Genomic DNA, 22,258 nt, shown 5'->3' with positions numbered 1-22,258 from the left:
AAAGCCTGGCTTCTTCATTGTAACCACTGTAAACTTCATTGCTGGTAACCTGTTCCTATGCATACAGAACCTTAATGGTACTGGATTTGGGACGTGTTCCAGACTCACTCTGTAATCAAACCCTTTGGTTTGACTCAGATGAAGGGGACTAGAGTCCTCTAAGTGTAATGACGCAGATTTAAAATTAGAGAATGATGATACCTTTAATTATTTCCTTTTTTTTGATACCTTTAATTATTACACCAAAGAAATTACTGAAGCTGTACACTGCTTCAATGAAAAAATCTGTAGGCAAATGGAATGCCTCCAAAACCCCATTATATAAAGTAAGAGTTTCACTTACTGGATAAACCAATATTTAAGGCACCACTGGATAGGAAATCAATCCTTTATCAACAAAAACATGATACATGGACTGCTAAGACAAATCCATAGGAATATTTTTTGTTCCTATCTAAATTTAAGCCACAGCTATTCACAGCTATTCATCAGCACAGTACACTGATGCCTGACAAAGAATAACCATGATGTCCACATTGCGCCTGGTGGGTCACGGGGGCCACCCTAATTCTCTCTCTTAATAATACTGAGTAATTCACACAGTAATTACACAGTAATTCTGTGGTAATAACACAATATACAAAGGTTTCTCACCCAAATGGTTTGGATGATGTGGTATAGCATATTTTATACCCCAAATGACTAAGTATGACTCCTTGAAAGCTAGCCAGATTATATAAACTTAGGATCGTTGATATATATAAAGTAACTCCTCATAAGTGAGCTTCCCATGTACTTTTGAATCCTAATTTTCAAAAAAGCTCTGGTTTTCATGTTTGTCAGAATATTTTTTCCTCAATTGAGAGTTAATAAATAGAAAAATCACTTTTTAGTATTTATCCAACTATTTTTTAAAAAGCTTTAACAATACCCTAACTGCTTTAGGCAGTACAATCTGAAATAAATGGTTTATCTCCAGTGGTTCTCCAAAACAGGATAGCCCTTGATGCCCTCACTGCTCAACAAGGAGGTGCACGTGCTAGAACTGGTAAGAAATATTGTTTCTATGTTGACAAATCAGGAATTGTTATCCAAAATGTAAAGGATCTTAAACACCTGATAAAAAATTTTCATCAAATAAGTGACACCTCTTCCACAGACCTGTTCTACTGTTAAACCCTGGCTCCTGGGAATTTTTCAATCCTTGGCTATTTTTCTCTGTATAGTCATTACATTAAGCCTCCCTCATGTGTTGCATGCTCTCCAAGTGTACAAGCAGCCACTTGTACACCAAATAGTATCCATAAGGATCAAGCAACTGGATGAAATCAGCAGTAACTATAAATGATGAAGATGGCGACTACGTGGCCTCCAGCCTAACGACTCATTTAATGGAAACAGTGAATATGTGACTCTTTGGCCTGACTACATCAACAATGGTAACTGAGACTAACACTACTGGTTGGTCATGCTCTTAGCCTGCTGAGAGAATAACCAAAAGGGAGGGAATTATTAAAATCAAACACACATGGAGACCAGACTTGAAAATTCCCTGAGCAGACAAAACCAGTCAGTCATATAAGCAAAGCTTAATTTAGCTTATTTTGCAAGACAAGCAAGATTAATTTGACCTGGGTCATTTCTTGGTTATCCCGTCGTAAATCAAAAGCAAAACTTAAATAGTTCCCCAAAATTGATATGAGATAACCACTAACCAACTCCCTTTCATTTGAGAAAATTCTAATATTGTAACCAATCACTATAAAGAACACTCATTGCCTTCATACTATATAAGCTGCTTTATAACAATACATTTCTGAGCCTCAATTCCATGTTTTGGTTTGAGTGCTCCCAATTTGCAAACTGTCTTTTCGGTGTGTGCACAGTAAATTTTTACTAATTACTACTTCAATGAATTGCTGATTTTATTGTTTTTTTATGAACTTTTGACAGAGTTAAGTTTTCTCTAAAACGTAGTATTTAAAATTTTTTTCTGAATCTGATACAAACCATGGGGTCTCAGAAAAACAATAAAATGCACATTATACATGGACAACCAGTTAAATTGAATTCAAATTGAATTACTTACTAAGATTTCCTTAAAACCCATTATTGAAAGTATTAGAGAGCTCTCAGTGTTAGCACTCTAAAGCTTCTCATTTCATTCATTATTCAACTAATATTCATTGAATGCCTACTACATTTAAGCCTTGTGGGAGCCTGAGTGGGAGGGTGCTGTTTCAGATGCAGGAGAAAATTATGGGATATCAGAATGCAGGGGTTTAATGTGAGAGCAGGTGGTGGAAAAGTGGAGGCCAAACCCCTTATCTATTCAGCTGAAAGTGTGACAATAAAAGAAATAGCTGAAAAGTATGACAATAAAAGAATGGAAGAAATAGGGTATTAGCCAGAGTTCTAGCAAGGCCAGGCAAAAGAGGTTCCCCCCCAAAAATAGGGAATACTTTTTGAAAGAAGAGACAATCACACATACTAGGGAGAAGGGTAATACTTGTAGAAGTAAAAAATATCAGAAGTAAAATTAACCTTATATTCAGATTCAGTTAATCTAATATGTTCTAGAAAATGCACTAAACAATTTCATACACATTATCTTCTTTAATCCTCACAACATCCTTGTGAGCTAAACAAACTTCTGAAACAAAAGACAGAAATACAGAGATAGAAGGATGAGGAAGGTCACACCAAATGACTCCAGTGATTTTAGTAATGGAAACAGAAGAGAAAGCAGAAGGGCTTGACAGGAATAGATAAGAAAACTAACATTTATTGCCTACCAGTGCCAGGCACTGTTACATCCTTTATACGTAAATTCCATATAATCCTGTTTAGTATTTATTATTCATTTAATTGAAGAATTTGAGATTGTGAGAGTTTCCCAAGATCTAACAGCTGGTAAGTGGTATGGTAGCGATTCAAACCCAGGCCTATAAGACTACAAATGCTATTTCTTTCTACTATACCACACTGCTGCTTCAAAATCAGGAATGTGCAAGGGAATAAAAAGTCATGAGGCTGAAAAGGTCCAGTTAAATTAGCATGAATTTGGAGTGGATAATGCCAACTCCATGCTCTCCCCTCTGTGGGGTCAACTACCCAAGTAAAAAGTATTTAGAATGGGAAGTTGCTAGAGTTGCAATAAATTAATATGTACTTTTAAGAACTATAATAAAAGGGTGCCTGGGTGGCTCAATCAGTTAAGCGTCTGCCTTTGGCTCAAGTCATGATCTCAGGATCCTGGGATGGAGCCCTGCCCTGCTTCTCCTCCCCACGCCCCTCAGGCACGTGTACACTCTCTCTCTCAAATAAATAGATAAATAAAATCTTTTTTAAAAACTAAAAACTAGGGGTGCCTGGGTGGCTCAGTCGTTTAAGCGTCTGCCTTTGGCTCAGGTCATGATTCCAGTGTCCTGGAATCAGGTCCCACATTGGGCTCCCAGCTCAGTGCGGAGTCTGTTTCTCCCTCTACCCTTCCCCCCTGCTCATGATCTCTCTTTCTCTCTCACTCAAATAAATAAATAAAATCCTTTTAAAAATAAATTAAAAAATAAAAAATAAAATAAATAAACTATAATAGGGCAGGTGAGTTCTACCTCCCTTCAAATTATTACTAATGTTCTTTATTTATTGAATATTTACAAAATATTAGGCACTGGGTAGTCATAGGACTTGCTACCTAACCACTTGAAGCTACAATTTAAATATCTGTAAATAGTTCAAATTTCACTATAGTCAAAATATTGTAGCAAATATTTGAAACTTGCTAAGAGAATAAATCTTAAAAGTTATCATCACAGGAAAAGAAATTTTTTTTACTTTGTATGGTGATAGTGGGTAACTAGACTTATTGTGCTGATCATTTTGCAGTGTGTATATATATTTATGCACAATTTGTATATATTTATACACAATATAAATATATATCAATATCAAATCATGTTGTACACTTGAAACTAATATAATGTTACATGTCAATTATACCTCAATTTTAAAAAGTCCAAAATTCAACACTAATCTAAGGAAGTACTCTAATGTTGATCAAAATATCAGAAAATGACAACCTAAGAATAACTTAATTTTCTTTCATTTTGAAAAGTGACTTTATTTACAAGGAATAACAGTAAGGCCCTAATACAAACAGACATAGAATTGTTGTCAAAAACTAGAATACAGACCCATTTTTTTGTTCTTTTATGACAAACTGCAAAGGACTGAAATGATCAAAAAGATCACTAGGTATCTTCAATGGAAAACTAGGCATTGTGTAATGTGTTCCTTTCCTAGATAACTGATTCTATCAGATTTGCATCCTCCATGATCTTTGAGCTATTATATAACTGTAACTTATAGATAACTGATAGCAATGCCAAGGATTCTTGTCCATACACATGCAAATAAATTCTGTCTAGTGGAGGGAGGAATGATTTCCCTCATGTCCCTGTAAAATAAAGCCAGTTTTGCATCAATTTGTAAATTCATTTCAGCATTCTTGATCCTATAGATGTGTGGTACTTGAATTCTTCTTTGAACCACTTTTAGCATCTTACAGGTTCTCCAATTAATTAACGAGTTAAATAACATCTTTTACACGTGTACATTTTATATTTGTGTGAAAATCATTATTTGCCTAATTTTTAATCCTTTAATAATGAATTTCATACAATATGTAGTAGATACCATGGAAAATGAACATTTTAATGCAAAAGCTCGAGGAAGGGAAATATCCTTTTCACTCACATATATATATATATTTAAGGAAAGCCAGACAAAACATGCCTTGTCACTTCTCAGTTCTGAAATTTTAAGACTCTAAGAACCAGTCATTGTTATTGGTCATTCTTGAAAGACCTTATAACTGACAAAAAAATTATTTGAATGACATTCTCAACTTTTCCCCCTGATGCATAGTGTAAATACAGCACTGTCTAAAAAACAGAAGCTTCAACATTTCAGAAATACTTAGAATCTTTTGTCTGAACTACTTCTGTTAATTACAGTCACCAGTAAAGTAGATGGTACATTTTCACACTGAACTAAAAATCTACATCTGACAATGCTTTTTCTAATCCAAAAGATTTTTTGCCAGCCAACATCTGTACAATCATAAGAATATTAACTACATCTATTGTTTTCAAAATAATAGTTGTCTTCTATCGGTGTGTGTCGCATTAAAGGACAGAATGATTAAATAAAAACTAACTTGATTCAAATATACACATGCAGCTTAAAAAGACAAAACCAGAAATCAATACCCAAACTAAACATTAAATCAACAACATGTTTTGGACTCATTAATACATTAGGAAAAGGTGTATTAAAGCTCAGATCTTCTGGGTTTCTAAGACCCAAATTAAAAATATCTCTAATAGTACTAGTCTCTCTGGAATTACGGATTTCACAAAGCAGCTTTTTTCCTCACGCAGGATCAAACTAATCCCCTGACACTCTGAGGAAAGAAAGAGTAAAATCAACTTGTACCAAAAATCTTTATACTCAGCATTCATTCAGATCCTTCCAAACTACTTTCTTGGCTTATAATATGCCAGAAAAATATTGCTCTAGCAAGTAATTATTTGTCCAAAAATGAACAGGGCAATTTAGGTTGGAAATAATTTGCTGTCCATGTCATTCATAAATCCATGCTACTATAATTCTCAAAATTAATGCATAATGCATGCAGCGTATCATACATTAAATACTTTAAAAGATAAGTTTCCATCTAGTTGAAATTAGTTAAGTAATATTAGTGGACTTAAAAGCATGAAAAGTTAACTCTTTCTTCTCCTCACCTCTACTCCCAGATACCTTTGATTTGGTAATATATGCCAACTAGGAAGAAAAGGGGATATGCAGACAAAACAAGTGAGTTATAAAAGGCTAATCCCAAAAGGAGATGTTCCCTCTTCCAAGTTGCAACTGAAGTTAAAGGACTATAGTGAGAAGTCTTTACATTTTCAGTTCAAGATAGGTATGTACTCTCCTCCTTCTTGGGAATGTAATTTATTCCAAAATTTTCTTTCCTGACTCTTCCGAAGGTTCTTATACCACCACCGACTGGCATGTGTTTAGAGGAGTCTATTAAAGCTTTGTAAAAGTATCTTTCAAGTTCCAAGTAAAAAAATAACTGAATCATTTAAAATAAAAGCTTTTTCTCCATACCCTCACTTCAACAACGTATATAAATCTGGAAACCAAGAAAGATAAAACAGGTAAATGATTAAATACAGGCATTTGTTCTCCGGAAGTGGGAAGAGTATGGCAAGCAGCTAATTCTGTAACAACTTCCTATTCACTAAGCTATCTTCTTTCAGATCATCAGAGAATTTGGGTGAATCTCTCATGATGTACAAATCCAGAGAGAAAGAGGAAGAAAAAGAAAACAAAATGAAAAGAACACAAAAACGCAATATTCACATTGGCTGTCTGACCATAAATAAATACAGCAAAACATATTCACTGCCACCCTCCTTTCATCTAGTGAGAAAAGAGGGGAAAAAATAACACAATAGCCTCTATAAACAAATACCATAAAATACCCCAACTTTTTTGAATATTTTACCTCCAGAGCCAGATCATTATACATAAAGGTGAGCAAAATCTTTTCAGATGGGGTCAGGCAGTAGAGCAGTTCTGGAGACCATTCCTTAATGCTATTCGAAGCTCCTTATAACCTGCTTTCCAATTTGCTCTGGAGTCCTCAAATTTAAAATCATTTCTATCACCTACCCACTTTTCAAATTTTCCCTTAGAAGTATCCCTGTCAGCATTAAGAAAGCTAGCTGAACTAATTCAAATGAAATTGGAAATGACAAACAGGCACACCTACTCTTTAACCCTTACAAAAATGTTACCCGGAGATTCAAACAAATCTATAAAGGGTAGAATTTTCTACAGTTTGATAGTTTTTCTTTTCTTTGTTTCTTTTGTTTTCTCTTGTGGGATGGAAGCACCATTATGCCTACTCTCATACAAAAGGAAAAAGAATGCCAAGTCCAAAGCTTCCAGGACCTATCTCTAGAAGAAAAGAGTTTGTTTCTTTCTCTAAAGAAAAGAGGTGTTTGTTGCTGTGAAGTCTCCTTCCACAGCTCTTCCACACCTCCATTTTTTTTTTAAGATTTTATTTATTTATTTGTCAGAGAGAGAGAGCACAAGCGGGGGGCGGCAGGCAGAGGGAGAAGCAGGCTCTCCGCTGAGCAGGGAGCTGGATGCGGGACTCGATCGATCCCAGGACCCTGGGATCATGACCTGAGCCGAAGTCAGAGGCTTAACCAACTGAGCCACCCAGGCCTCCCGCACACATCCATTCTTGAACATTAAATGAAGGGAGGGGATCTCCTAACTCTACCCCAGTAAATGGGGAAAAGAAAGGCTGCTCTAACAAAGTATAACCTTCTATATTCTAGCTTCCAAAATTTTGATAGGTGTATGTGTGGAACATTTTGTGTTTTAAAACATGTTCATACAGGATCATGACTGAGCTAAAGGCAGTCGCTTAACCGAATGAGCCACCCAGGGGATCGAGTCCCACATCGGGCTCCCTGCTCAGTGGGGAGTCTGCTTCTCCCTCTGACCCTTCCCCCTATCATGTCATGTGCTCTCTCTCTTTCTCATTCCCGCTCTCTCAAATAAATAAATAAATAAAAATACTTAAAAGGAAGAAATAAAATACCCAATATTTAAAAAAAAAGCTTAAAAAAAAAACCAAACATGTTCATACATTCTTCAATCCTACTCCCAAACGTAGACTCTAATTCTCCTCCCCATGAAGAGAATGAAGCAGAAGTGATACTGAGTAACCTCACAAGTTAGGTCATAAAAGGTGATAAAACTTCTGCCTGGCACTCCCTGAGGACAGGCAACTTTGGACTCCGGAATCACATCTAAGCTATCCAGCTCCCCTAAAGCCCTCATACTGGACAGAGTACGGGATGAGATGTCACAGGGTTATAGAGATGTCCAAGAAGTGCCAGCTGGTTAAGTCTTCCTAGCCCAGTCACCTGATATGTGAATGAGGAATCCTTGAAGATGACTTCAGGCCCAGGTACCATCTGCCTCCCACTGTGTGAGAGAGGAAGCCTTTTAAATGATTTCAGCCCCAGCTATCACCTGTTTGCATCCTCATGAAAAACCCCAAGAGGAAACTGCCTAGCCAAGTTCAAACATCAGAATCATAAAAGATTAAAAAAAAAAAAAAAAAAAGGATTGTTGTTTTATACCACTAGATTTGCAATGGTATATTGCACAGCAGTAGAAAACCAAAGCAGATTTTGGTTATAGGGTTGCTTCCAAAAATATAAATGTTTGGCTTCAGGATTAGATAGCAGGAGAAAGTCAGAAGTGGCTCAGTGTTAGTGAGAGCCTGAAAGGGTCTTAACTGTCACTGTTAGGAAAAGCCTCAAGGAAGCTGTCGATAAAGACTTAAAACAGGGGTCAGCAAACTACAACCCACCAACAAAATTCAACCTGCTACCTGTTTTGCTAAATAAGGTTTTACTGAAACACAGCCACACCCATTCATTTACATATCGTCTGCAAGTGCCTTCTCACTACAACAGCATAGTTAAGTAGGTGTGCCAGTGACGACATGGCCCCCAAAGGCTAAAATATGTATTGTCTGGCCCTTGACAGAATAAAGTTGGTGATCCTTGGCTTAAAAGAAAGAAAAGTGTTACTGAACACTGAAGGAAAGGAAAATCCTATTAGATAAGTGGAAAGTTTAGCAAAGCTGTCATCTGAAACAATGTTGAAAATAGAAATATAGGGTGCCTGGGTGGCTCAGTTGGTTGGGCGACTGCCTTCGGCTCGGGTCATGATTCTGGAGTCCTGGGATCGAGTCCCACATCGGGCTCCCTGCTCAGCGGGGAGTCTGCTTCTCCCTCTGACCCTCTTCCCTCTCGTGCTCTCTCTCATTCTCTCTCTCTCAAATAAATAAAATCTTAAAAAAAAAAGAGAGAGAAAATAGAAAATATAACCAATGGGGGTGCCTGGGTGGCTCAGTCGTTAAGCGTCTGCCTTCGGCTCAGGTCATGATCCCAGGGTCCGGGAATCGAGCCCTGCATCGGGCTCCCTGCTCGGCAGGAAGCCTGCTTCTCCCTCTCCCACTCCCTCTGCTTGTGTTCCCTCTCTCGCTGTGTCTCTCTCTGTCAAATAAATAAAATCTTTAAAAAAAAAAAGAAAATATAACCAATGAACTGATTAATATGGGTAAAGAAATTTCCAGGCAGAATATCAAGTGTCATTTTTTTTCAGCTAACTATCATAAAGTACAGGTAGAGAGAGACGAGAAAAAGAAGGAATTATATAATTTTTAAAAATTATAGAGGAAATATAAAGGAGTCAGGACTTGCTAGGTCCAAAAATAAAACTGTTTCTTACTCCCATAGAGCAAACATTTCTCAAATTAAGAAATGCCCCATCTGCCTTCGGCTCGGGTCATGATCCCAGGGTCCTGGGATCCAGCCCCAAGTCGGGCTCCCTGCTCAGCAGGAAACCTGCCTCTCCCTCTCCCATTCCCCCTGCTTGTGTTCCCTCTCTCGCTGTCTCTCTCTCTCTGTGTCAAATAAATAAACAAAATCTTTAAGAAAAAAATAGAAATAATCAAAGAAAACATTTTTTAAAAAATTAAGAAATGCCCAGAGGTGCCTGGGTGGCTCAGTCGTTAAGCATCTGCCTTCGGCTCAGGTTATGATCCTGGGATCAAGGCCCACATCTGATTGGGCTCCTTCTCCCTCTGCCTGCTGCTCTCCCTGCTTGTGCTCTCTTGCTCTCTCTCTCTCTCTCTGACAAATAAATAAATAAAATCTTTTTTAAAAAATTAAGAAATACCCTCTAGAGAAAGATCAAATCCAAGGCAGTGTCAGGGACTCATGGCCTAAAGATTAAACATTTGTTTAGACCAAGGATTGGCAAACTTTTTCTATAAAGGGAAAGATTAAGTCTTGTGGACTTTGAGGGCCATACACAGTCTCTGTTGAACATTCTTTTTTTTACAACCCTTTAAAAATGTAAAAACAAATCTTAGCTCACTGGCAATAGTTGACCAACCCTAGTGTAGACTCCAAAGAGATTTAATTTGGGGGCCTGGGTGGCTCAGTCGTTAAGCATCTGCCTTTGGATCCCAGAGTCCTGGGATCCAGCCCCACATCAGGTTCCCTGCTCTGGGGGAAGCCTGCTTCTCCCTCTCTCACCCTCCTTGCTTGTGTTCCTTCTCTTGTTGTGTCTCTCTCTGTTAAATAAGTAAAATCTTTTTTAAAAAAGAGAGATTTAATTTAAGGTGGTGCCTCATAATTCCTTTCAAACAAAAAGCCTTCTAAGAATCTTAAAGGTATTGTCCCACAAAAACCTTAAATGGAGCTGAAAGGGTTCAGAACACGCTACCCCAAAATAAGGTACATTTGAGTATTTTATAAAAGCTGAAGGAGCTTGAGAAAATGGCAGAAGCAGGAAGGTCACTGTGACCTTTCCCCTGCTCTTCTCCCCTGAAACAGGTCATAAAACTCTCATATGAGAGGTGCCTTCCCTGTACCTGGAAGAAGGGAGCAATCTTATCTCCAAAGCAAAGGGACATAGAGAAGAATCCTAACAAACAGGCCTTGCTAAATTTCCCCCAGTTTACTATACTTTACTCATACTCTGTCTTACCACATTTCTCCACAACTGCCTACTCTTCATTAAACCTAGCATAAAAATACTCAGGTTTAAACATATCTTCAAGTCAAAAATAGAACTACCCTACAATCTAGCAATTGCCCCACTAAGTATTTACCCAAAGAATACAAAAATATCGTGGCTGGAACTATCGAAGTAAGTCAATCAGAAAAAGACAATTATCATATGATCTCACTCATATGTGGAATTTAAGAAACTAAAGAGGATCATAGGGGAAGACAGGGAAAAATAAAACAAGACGAAACCAGAGAGGGAGACAAAACGTAAAAGACTCTTAATCATAGGAAACGAACTGCGGGCTGCTGGAGCGGAGGGGCTGGCGGGATGGGGCAACTGGGGGACGGGCGTTACGCAGGGCACATGATGAGCGCTGGGTGTTATATGGGACTGATGAATCACTGAACTCTACCTCTGAAACCAATAATACATTATATGTTAATTAACTGAATTTAAATAAAAAAATAAAGCCCTAGGAAGCAAGCAAAAAAATAAAAACAAATAAAATTTCAGAGAAAAAAAAGAATACAAAAATACTAATTCAAAGGGATATATGCACCACAATGTTTATAGCAGCATTATCTACAATAGCCAAACTATGGAAACAGCCCAAGTGTCTATCAATAGATGAATGGATAAAGAAGTTGTAGTACGCGCGCGCGCGCACACACACACAATGGAATATTTCTCAGCCATAAAAAGGAATGAAATCTTGCCATTTGCAATGATGTGGTTGGAGTTAGAGAGCATTAAGCTAAGTAAAATAAGTCACTCAGAGAAAGACAAATACCATATGACTTCACTCATATGTGGAATTTAAGAAACAAGGGGCACCTGGGTGGCTCAGTCGGGTAAGCGGCTGCCTTCAGCTCGGGTCATGATCCCAGGGTCCTAGGATCGAGCCCCACGTCGGGCTCCCTGCTCCATGGAGAGTCTGCTTCTCCCTCTCCCTCTGCCTGCCTCTCTGCCTACTTGTGTTCTCTCTCTCTCTGTCAAATGGATGAATAAAATCTTTAAAAAAAAAAAACAAAACAAATGAGCATAGGAGAAAAAAACAGAGGCAAACCAAGAATCAGACTCCTAAGTACAGAAAACAAACTGATGGTTACCAGAGGGGAGGCGGGTGGGGAGATGGGGGAAATAGGTGATGGGGATGAAGGAATGCACTTGTGACGAGCAATGGGTGATGTATGTAAGTGCTGAATCACTATATTGTACACCTGAAACTAATATTACACTGTATGTTAACTAACTGGAATGTAAAATAAAAACTCAAAAAATAAACAGGTCTTCATTTACTAATAAAGGCTCCTGTGTCACATAAAACTTACATTAAATAAATGTGTATCCTTTTAATCTTTGTCAATTTAATTTTCAGACACAGCCAGGGATCTTAAGAGGTCAAGGAAAACTTTTTCCTCTTCTACAGAGCCTAAGGTAGAGAAAGGCTTATATCACTGTGTAAGTGTGGCTTTTGTCTAACAGAGTAAACCCCTCAAAAAGATTCAGAGAATTCTATGTTGAGAAACACTGTCATTCTGGACTAAACAAGACAGTACAAAATGAAAAGAGGTTTTTGGGACAAACACCCCCTTCATGCTCAAACCCTATGGTTTAGGAAATTACTCAGCTGCAAACAAAGGATACATTTTATGGAATAGGAAGGCTAATCCAGAGGGCAAAACCAAGAGCTATGAAGGATGGTTCCTAGGCAATATAGCCGAGCCCTAATCACAGAAGTGATGATATGGGCCTGGCTGGATTTCAGATTTGCTGTGGACCAACAACTATTCTGTTCCTTACATTTTTATTTTTTAACAGCAATGTCCATAGTGGTTATCTTACGCCTGTCCACTGTTGCATACTGGGTGGGCTAGGGAGAGATAACATATCTCTTTAGCTTACAGGTCTTCAAAGTGAAAGTAACGGTACCCCGGGAGCTATACGCAAGGAACAATATCCAAATAGCCTAACCTGCACCTGGATCTGATTTAGATGACAAGATCCTAGACCTCAAGCCTGAGCATGATGATGTTTCAGGTAAGACCCCTCTGTGCTTGCTCTGGCAGCACATATACTAAAATTGGAACAATACAGAGAAAGATTAGCATGGCCCCCGCACAAGGATGACACACAAATTCTCAAATTCGTGAAGTGTTCCATATTAAAAAAAAAAAAAAATGACCCCTCTGAGAAGGGGTAAGTGTGTTTTGCACTTCGGAGTAATGTGAATAATCTGTGGCAGGAAGAACAACCAAAGTGGCTTTGAAATATGTCTGCATATTCTTGACACTCTTCCCAGAAAGAGGTGGAGTCTAATTCCCTTCCCTTTGAATATGGGTTGGCCTTACTGACTCACTTCTAATGAATAAAATGCAATAGAAATGACACTGATTCTGAATTTAGGTCATAAAAGACAATACACCTCCCTTCTGGCTCTCTTTTTCAGAACAAGTGCTTTTGGAGCCCTAAGCCTCCAATGTAAGAACTCTGGCTACTATGAAGCCCTTTTGCGGGGACTACACAGAAACAGAGATAGTGACGTTCAAGGAGTTATTCCAGATCCTAGTTATTTGGACTTCCTTGCTCAAGTGCCAGACCTGTGAGTCTAGAAGGAGAGAACACAAGACCCATCAGACTACAAGCATGTGAAAGAACTTGTGCAAGAATCACTTAGATAAGCCTAGTCAACACCCAGAACCTTGAGAGTTCTGTGCCAAGTCTGATGTAGTTTTGTTCCTTGGCAATAGATAACTGCAACAGCATGCCTGGAGACCCCAGCCTGAAATGCTGGAAGGTCAAACTTAGCCTGCCTTGCTATATATATACCATATATACTAACCAAATGACATCAAACAACATTTCCACTCATCCAGCTCCTCCTCCTTCTCTCTAGAACACACTGAAATATTTGATTTGATCATGGTAAAAGATATTTTATGATTGATTTAACACATACACAATTAAAATGTGACAATATGTTTCAAATTGTATGCCATTCTAGCTTTAAGTGTTATTTGAAATCACCTATATTTATACCACAGTCCATGCTTCTTATTAGCATATTATTTCAGTTATTTTATAAATATTTTTGGAATGATTAATTTGAGACTGGTAGTCATACTACCTCCTCTACAACATAACACTAATTTGTAGTGTCTCAAAATGTGGTTATACCTGCAACAGAACTAGAATAATCATCACTAATATATAATAACCACTGTTTCTAAGGTCTTTTCATTTTTTTTAAAGAGGCATTTTTTTTTAAGAGTTTGTTTGTTTGTTTATGGAGCACAAGCATGGGGAGGGGCAGAGGAAGAAGAAGGAATCTCAAGCAGACTCTGTGCTGAGCACGAAGCCCCATCTAATGACCCTGAGATCATGACTCTGAGATCATGACCTGATCCAAAATTTAGAGTCAGACACTCAACCAACTGAACCACCCAGGCACCCCAGGTCTTTTCATTTTTAAATGCTATGATCCAAATTCAGAGAAAATAAATTATCTGCATTTGAAGATACCCAATTCAATGTGTTTTAGATCACCGGCAGAGAATTTAATGTTCACAGATTATAAACATGGTTAAGTTCACCTTCCAAAGAGAAACTAAAACAACTGAGCCAAGAACTAATTGGTCCCAGCAGAATGGAAGAAGATACTCTGGAACAGGAACAGCAAGGAGGCCTGAGGTGAAGATAACTTACTCTGAAAATTCTCCATTGTAAAAGCATTCCCAATTAGACATTTTAAGGAAAAAAGCCTGAATCGTCGGGCGCCTGGGTGGCTCAGTTGGTTAAGCGACTGCCTTCGGCTCAGGTCATGATCCTGGAGTCCCGGGATCGAGTCCCGCATCGGGCTCCCTGCTCAGCAGGGAGTCTGCTTCTCCCTCTGACCCTCCCCCCATCTCATGTGCTTTCTCTCTCATTCTCTCTGTCTCTCAAATAAATAAATAAAATCTTTAAAAAAAAAAAAAAAAGCCTGAATCGTCTATGCCACCAAATAACTAAAACATCCTAAATTATTTAGTCACAGTTTAATTAACCTTTTTCATCTTCCCTAGACTGTCAAATGTTTGATTTTTTTTAGCAAACAAGCACTGAGAAAAAAAAAATCAAATATAATCTCAATCAGTTTGAGAAGAAATTTTAAAGAATAAATATGTGCTCTGCTTTAGATGTGATTCTATGACCACTGAGACCTCTGACAGCACAGCCATTGAAAAGAAAAAAGGTTCTTTCTTACTCATAGGGCAAAAGTTTAGACTCTATACAAATTCTGAAATAAATAAAGGTCCCTTCCCACAGAGAATCCATAACTACTTCATTCTTCCTTCCTCATGCAAAAGTCCCAGTATTTCAATAAAACGGACTTTAGGTGTCAGAAAAACACTAAACTTACTGAACTCAGTCACACTGAAGAATCATATATGAGAGCCCCTAACCTTCCTATGAGATTAAAGACTGTAAACAGTATACTGCAACATAGTAGAAAACATTCTGGATTCTCCCCCAAAAAAAATTCCTTTGAAGCTCTACATCAAAAAAATGTGCCCTTCTACTTACCACCCTATCTTCCAGTACTTAGTACAGGGATAAATACAAAACTGTGCATAAATGAATCAATATTTTGCCTTTACCGCCCATATGAGAAACTTGCATTCTAGTTCCATTCTACCAGTAACAATCTACACAATCCTGGGGAAAGTACTTGCTCTCTCAAGCTTTAGATTCCAATACACAACATAAAATGAGGTGAGGTGGAGACTGGGGAGGAGGATTAGACATTAAGTCTCATGAGGGCAACAACTCTGTCTTATTCAATACCTCTGTAACCCAGTCTAATAAAGTTGCTATGGTGCATTCAAATATATACTGAATGAAGTTTCTTCCAGCCCTGCTTCCATAATTCTTTTTCATTTGCTTAAATTATATTTGTTTTCTAAGCATGTAGTAAATAGTCCAACATTCCTTCTCTATACTCAGCTCAATTAATAGTAAAGGCCTTTTAAAACTAGAATACTGGGACATCTGGGTGGCTCAGTCAGTTAAGCATCCGACTCTTAATTTCAGCTCAGGTCATAAACTCAGGGTTGTGAAGTCAAGCCCCGTGTCTGGCTCTGCATTGGGTGGGGAGCCTGCTTATGATTCGTTCTCTCTCCCTCTGCCCCCCCATCATGCTCTCTCTCAAAAAAATTAAAAAATAAAAATAAATAAAATAAAAAGATACGACTTGGACAAAGACAGGATGCCAGAAGCAATACAATTTTCCAGATTCTTCTGAGCTGGGTTTTGCAGTTTAATTTTACTGTGCTACTTAAATACACTCTCAGAAGTACCTGGAATAGGGCGCCTGGGTGGCTCAGTTGGTTAAGCGACCGCCTTCGGCCCAGGTCATGATCCTGGAGTCCCGGGATCGAGTCCCGCATCAGGCTCCCTGCTCAGCAGGGAGTCTGCTTCTCCCTCTGACTCTCCCCCCTCTCATGTGCTCCCTCTCTCTCTCTCACTCTTTCTCTCAAATAAATAAATAAATCTTTAAAAAATTTTTTTTCTAAAAAAAATAATAATAAAGAAGTACCTGGAATAGTGAGGTTAATCCATTGCAATCCAAAAATATATTCAAACTCAAACACAATGTATTATTGTCTATTCTATACGTCCATCCTTTAGCATAAGTGATTGAGAACTCTATACATTTATTTAGGTTCATGCTTTTCACAGCATGCAACCAACAACTACCACCAACTCATTATTTAGAGTTCTTTCTGTAACACCATATAAAAGCTGATATTTAAAAGGATCTTGTGCCTTTGAAAAACTATCATCTCCAATTTAGGTGTAGTCTTCAAAAAGTTGGCCTATCTCTGTTATCAGGTAGTAATGCCTGCAATAAATTCAAGAACTGCAGCTTGAATAAGTTATTACGGTTGACATATTCCCAAATTATCCTAATTATTAAAATCTAAAAACAACTTTTGAAATATTAACCCATATCCTCACTAGCAATTTATAGTTTGTACCCTGCCACTTAGCATTTACTTTATGTTCATTCAGTCACCTACTATGTGCCAGATATCGTTCTAGCCCAAGGGTCAGCAAACAATATTTTTCAATAAAGGGCCAGGCAGCAAATATTGTAGGCTTTACAGGCCATATGGTCTCTGTCACAATACTCAACTCTGCTGTTGGGAGTGTGAAAGCAGCCACAGACAATATACTAATGTAGGAGCATGGCTGTGTTCTAATTCAAGTTTATTTACAAAAACAGGCAGCTGGTCATTTTTGGCTTACCTGTCTCTATTCTACACCTATGGTGAGACAGCAGTGAAACAAATTTTTAAAATTAAAATTAAGGGCACCTGGGTCGCTCAGTCAGTTGAGCGTCTGCCTTTGGCTCAGGTCGTGATCCTAGGGTCCTGGCATGGAGACCCACTTCACTTCGGGCTCCCTGCTCAGTAGGGAGTCGGCTTCTCCCTCTCCCTCTGCCCCTCCCCATGCTCATGATCTCTCTCTCACTCTCTCTTGCTCTCTCTCAAATAAAATCAAAAACAGGGCGCCTGGGTGGCTCAGTCGTTAAGCGTCTGCCTTCGGCTCAGATCATGGTCCCAAGGTCCTGGGATCAAGCCCCGCATCGGGCTCCCTGCTTGGCGGAAAGCCTGCTTCTCCCTCTCCCACTCCCTCTGCTTGTGTTCCCTCTCTCACTGTGTCTCTCTGTGTCAAATAAATAAATAAAATCTTAAAAAAAAACCTTCAAAAAAATTTAAAGTTAAAATTAATTAATTACACATGCATATGCACACAGCCTATCGCATGCTGATAAACGCTATGGAGAAAAATAAAGCAGGGTAAAGGAGATAAAGAGAGCCAGGGCGTCATTGATACAGTGACATCTGAGCCTTACACCTAAAGAAAGAAGAAAAGCCATGCTGCCAACATAGGAGAAGCATTTCAGGAAGAGATAACAGGAAGTATAAAGGTTTTAAAGAAGGAACAACCTGGATCTTAGAGAAAAAGCAAAGATGTCCCTGCGACTGAAGGGACATGAACAGAGGAAAGGATCATAGGTAATTAGGCCAGAGAGGTAAACTGAGAACAGACTCTACAGTCTTTTAGGCCACTGTCAGAACTTTGTCTTTCACCTGAGATGGAAAGCCACTGGAAGATTTTGAGCAAAGGAGTGACAATCTAATTTGACTTTTTAGAGGATCATTCTGGATGTCTATTGAGAACAGAATGTACAGAGACAAGGGCAGAAGCAGGGGAATAAGTCAAAAGACTAAATGTAATAATAATCCAGGAAAGAGAGAATGGCAGTTTGAATCTTGGTGGTAGCAGCAGAAACGGTGATCAGATTCAGTATGTATTCTGAAGGTAAAACATAATCGGATGTGGGGCGCCTGGGTGGCTCAGTCGTTAAGCGACTGCCTTCGGCTCAGGTCATGATCCCAGGGTCCTGGATTCGAGCCCGCATCAGGCTCCCCGCTCTGCGGGAAGCCTCCTTCTCCCTCTCCCTCTGTGTTCCTGCTCTAACTCTCTCTCTCTCTGTCAAATAAATAAATAAAATCTTCAAACAAACAAACAAACATGATCAGATGTGAGATGTTACAGAGACAGAAGGCATCAAGGATGATTCCCAGGTTTTAGGCTCAAGTAATGGAAGGACAGTCTTTATGTCCTAATATGGGGATGGCTGTGGGAAGAAGCCTGGGGGAAACATTAAATTTGAGATGCATATTAGACATCCACGTAGAGATGTTAAGTAGGCGGTGAGGTATACGAGTTTGAAGTTGATACTTTTACATTATGACTGTTCCCAGTATGTTCGATCTCTCCAACAGGTACCAATTCCTTAAGAACAAAAACACCTCACTTATCACTTTACTCACAAGTATTATCCTCCTCAAGACTATCTGCTCCTACTTTATATACAGTTCTAATAATAAGGGGTGCCTGAGTGGCTCAGTCGGTTAAGCGGCTGCCTTCGGCTCAGGTCATGATCCCAGGGTCCTGGGATCGAGCCCCGCATCAGGCTCTCTGCTCGGCGGAGAGCCTGCTTCTCCCTCTCCCTCTGTCTGCCACTCTGCCTACTTGTGCTCTATCTCTGTTAAATTAAAAAAAAAAAAATCTTTAAGATCAGATTTCTAGGTTCTGAATCTATAAAAGACAGAAGCAGCAAACTTAAAGTGGGTGGGAAGCAACTATAACTGACAGCTGACAAAGGAATAGATATTACAAAAAGCTGGGGCGCCTGGGTGGCTCAGTTGGTTAAGCGACTGCCTCCGGCTCAGGTCATGATCCTGGAGTCCCGGGATCGAGTCCCACATCGGGCTCCCTGCTCAGCAGGGAGTCTGCTTCTCCCTCTGACCCTCTTCCCTCTCGTGCTCTCTATCTCCCATTCTCTCTCTCTCTCAAATAAATAAATAAATAAAATCTTTAAAAAATAAAAAAGATATTACAAAAAGCTGACAAAAACTAGAAGTATCTAGCATTCTGAGATTATTTACTATAGGAACAAACAGCTGTACATAAATGTCAGTAAGTCAGTAGTCCCTGAAGGCCTTTTGTTATAGCACAAAATATTTCTAATTATCTTTAGTTACATTTAATGAAATCAATTTTTCAATGATATAATACATTTTTTTAAATATTGCTATTATAAATGGAAGAAATGGGGATGCCTGGGTGGCTTAGTAAGTTAAGCGTCAGCCTTCGGCTCAGGTTATGATGCCAGGGTCCTGGGACTGAGTCCTGCATTGGGCTCCTTGCTCAGCAGGGGGCCTGCTTCTCCCTCTACCTGCCACTCCCCCTGCTTGTGCTCTCCCTCTCTCTCTCTCTCTCTGACAAATAAATAAATAAAATCTTTTAAAGGGGGGGGGGCACGCCTGGTGGCTTAGTTGGTTAGGTCGTGGTCTCAGGGTCCTGGGATCAAACCCTGCATCGGGCTCTCCACCCAGCAGCAAGTCTGCTTCTCCCTCTCCCTCTGTGATCACTTTTGCTCTCTCTTAAATAAAATCTTTAAAAAACTACATAAATAAAAAATAAATGAAAGAAATGGCTGACTCAATCAGTAGAGCATGTGACTCTTAATCTTGGGATTGTGGGTTTGAGCACCACACTGATTGCAGAGATTACTTTAAAAAAATAAAATCTTAGAAAAAAAGTTGGCGGTGCAGGGGAATACCTGGCTGGCTCAGTCAGAGAAGCATTGCGACTCTTGATCTTGGGGTCAGGAGTTCGAGTCCCATGCTGGGTGTGGAGATTACTTAAATAAATAAATAAACAAACTTAAAAAAAAAAAAGCTGGGGGGAGAAAAAAAAGAAATGGTATGTACGAGTTAATATCAATTATTTGAAAATTTGATGTATGTGTTATTTTCATAGGATTTACTGCAAGGGAGCAAATGAAATTACTTACATGAAAGTCACTGAATAAACATTTATTTTGGACTCACCCTGTGCTGGAAATGATGGATATAAGAAAAAACAACCTGTCATTCAAGTTCAAGACTCTTCTTGAGGGATAGAAATATAAACAACTAATTGTAATACAATGTGATCAGTGGAATGAACACAGACTTTGAACTAAGATATCGGGGTTTGAATTTTGCCACTATTCTTAGCTTACAGTTTGAATTGCTAACCATTCTTAACTTGCCAGCCATTCAAAAACAAGTAGCAGGCCATAGTTGACCGATGTATGAGCAGTAGTCTGCCAACCCCTGGTGTACAGGAATATTGGGGGTGAATATGGTGATCAGAACAGATGATTCTGTTCCCTATTTCCTGGGAAGAAAGGTTTGGAAATTGGAGAGACACAGAGAGTCGAGCTGTGGCTGCTGGACATGTAACTCTCCTCCCTATTCTCTTTGCCTAGCTAACTGCAGTTCATCTTTCAGGTCTCTGCTCCCGTGTCACTAACTCCAGAACCTGCACTCTTCCCCCCTCCCTACCCGATCTGAGACTAACCTGAGGCTTTCACTACAGACTTCCAAAGAACCCTCACTACAAAGCCTTCACATTAAATTATAATTTCTGGTTTAATTGTCTTTCCTGCTAGATTGTAAACCCATGTAAATGGGAACCTTTCTACATGCTCAACATGATATCCTGAACATCTAGCCCAGTGCCGGGCACATAGTAAGTACTAATAAATATCCACTGAAATGAATGAATCTAACAATAGTTGAGGCTCCCATCCAGCAACAGCTCTTTCAGGAACCTGTCAAAACACAAATCCTTGCAGGCACTTGGGTGGTTTAGTTGGTTAAGTGTTCCACTCGATTTCAGCTCAGGTCATGATCCCAGGTTCGTTAGATCAAGCCCCAAGACGGGCTCTCTGCTGGGCATGGAGCCTGCTTAAGATTCTTTCTCTCCCTCTCTCTCTGCGCCTCCTACCCAGCCCCCTTGTGTGCTCTCTCTCTAATAAATAAATAAAACAAAACAAACAAACAAAAACACAGATCCTTGGGCAGATTCCCTCCTTCAAGACAGAACTTTACTCTCCCCTCCCAGGACACAGGTCAAACTCTTTCCTCTTCTAACTCCGTTTCCTAGGCCAGATTTAAGGAATCTAAAGCTAACTCTCCCTGAAATCTCTTCCTTCCTTTCCCTTTCTAATCCTGATGGTGAGACTCCAATTCCTTACTGTAATTTTGCTGTCATTTCCCCAGCAAACTAGTAACAGCATCATTTACCAGTTTCCAGACTACCTAGGATATTTAAGAATAGGGTACTGAAAACATCTAGATGTTGTACTCTAAGTTTTCAATAAGAAAGGGGAAAAAATAGAGGCAGGGCAGGTAAACAACAGGGAATAGAAGAGGAAATTCTAGGGGCGCCTGGGTGGCTCAGTCGTTAAGTGTCTGCCTTCGGCTCAGGTCGTGGTCCCAGGGTCCTGGGATCGAGCCCCGTATTGGGCTCCCTGCTCTGCGGGAAGCCTGCTTCTCCGTCTCCCACCTCCCCCTGCTTGTGTTCCCTCTCTTGCCGTGTCTCTCTCTGTCAAATAAATAAGTAACATCTTAAAAAAAAAAAAAAGAAGAAGAAGAGGAAATTCTAATTTTTGACTAGCTGCATGAACAGTCTCTTACTGTAGACCATGCTAGCCCCAGGAGTGCAGAGCAAGTAGTGGAGCTGTGGCTCCTCTGCCTTTCCCCCAGCCTCTGCACCAGCACCAGCAAGGAAGTGAAGGGACCCCTTCACCCTCTATTCCTCACCTGCTTACGCTACAATTTGCCTGAGACATCAAGACTCATCTCATTATGATCATTCCTTCTTTATATCACTTACCACAGGAATCCCAGGACTCTGGGTCATTCCAAATCCCTAAGCTCTCATTCCCACATGGCTAAGTACATCCCCTTTCATCAACAGCTCCCCTCTCCTACTCCTCCTCAATTTCTGCTCCAAGTGAAATCAGTTTCTCTGAGGCCACTGCTCACTCTACAGTCTTATCTGTGGTTGCTCCTCTCCCACACCCCTTCTACTACTGGGCCTCGGGCAGAAGAGGAGGTATTCATGTTGTCCCTCACCTCTGCTTCCAGATTATTCCCCTTCCTTCCTTCCTAAAACAGCTCCCTGT

The 22,258-nt window shown here is 39.5% G+C and overlaps 1 protein-coding gene and 1 non-coding gene across 3 annotated transcripts in view; one reads left to right on the top strand and one right to left on the bottom strand.

The window, feature by feature from the left end:
* Nucleotides 1-22,258, bottom strand: part of SPATS2 (spermatogenesis associated serine rich 2) — a 149,332-nt gene that overhangs the window by 101,122 nt on the left and 25,952 nt on the right. The gene's annotated exons all lie outside the window — the stretch shown is intronic.
* LOC114225893 (U6 spliceosomal RNA) lies at nucleotides 12,737-12,844 on the top strand. The gene has a single exon (XR_003612628.2). It is a non-coding gene; the product is annotated as a U6 spliceosomal RNA (small nuclear RNA).

The sequence above is a fragment of the Eumetopias jubatus genome, unplaced genomic scaffold (assembly GCF_037043125.1).
Source record: "Eumetopias jubatus isolate StellerSeaLion01/CBP00866 unplaced genomic scaffold, mEumJub1_p1.0 scaffold_8, whole genome shotgun sequence".
Classification (NCBI taxonomy): Eukaryota; Metazoa; Chordata; class Mammalia; order Carnivora; family Otariidae; genus Eumetopias; species Eumetopias jubatus.
Note: the sequence above shows the minus strand (reverse complement) of the source record. Positions and strands in the feature narration are given on the sequence as shown.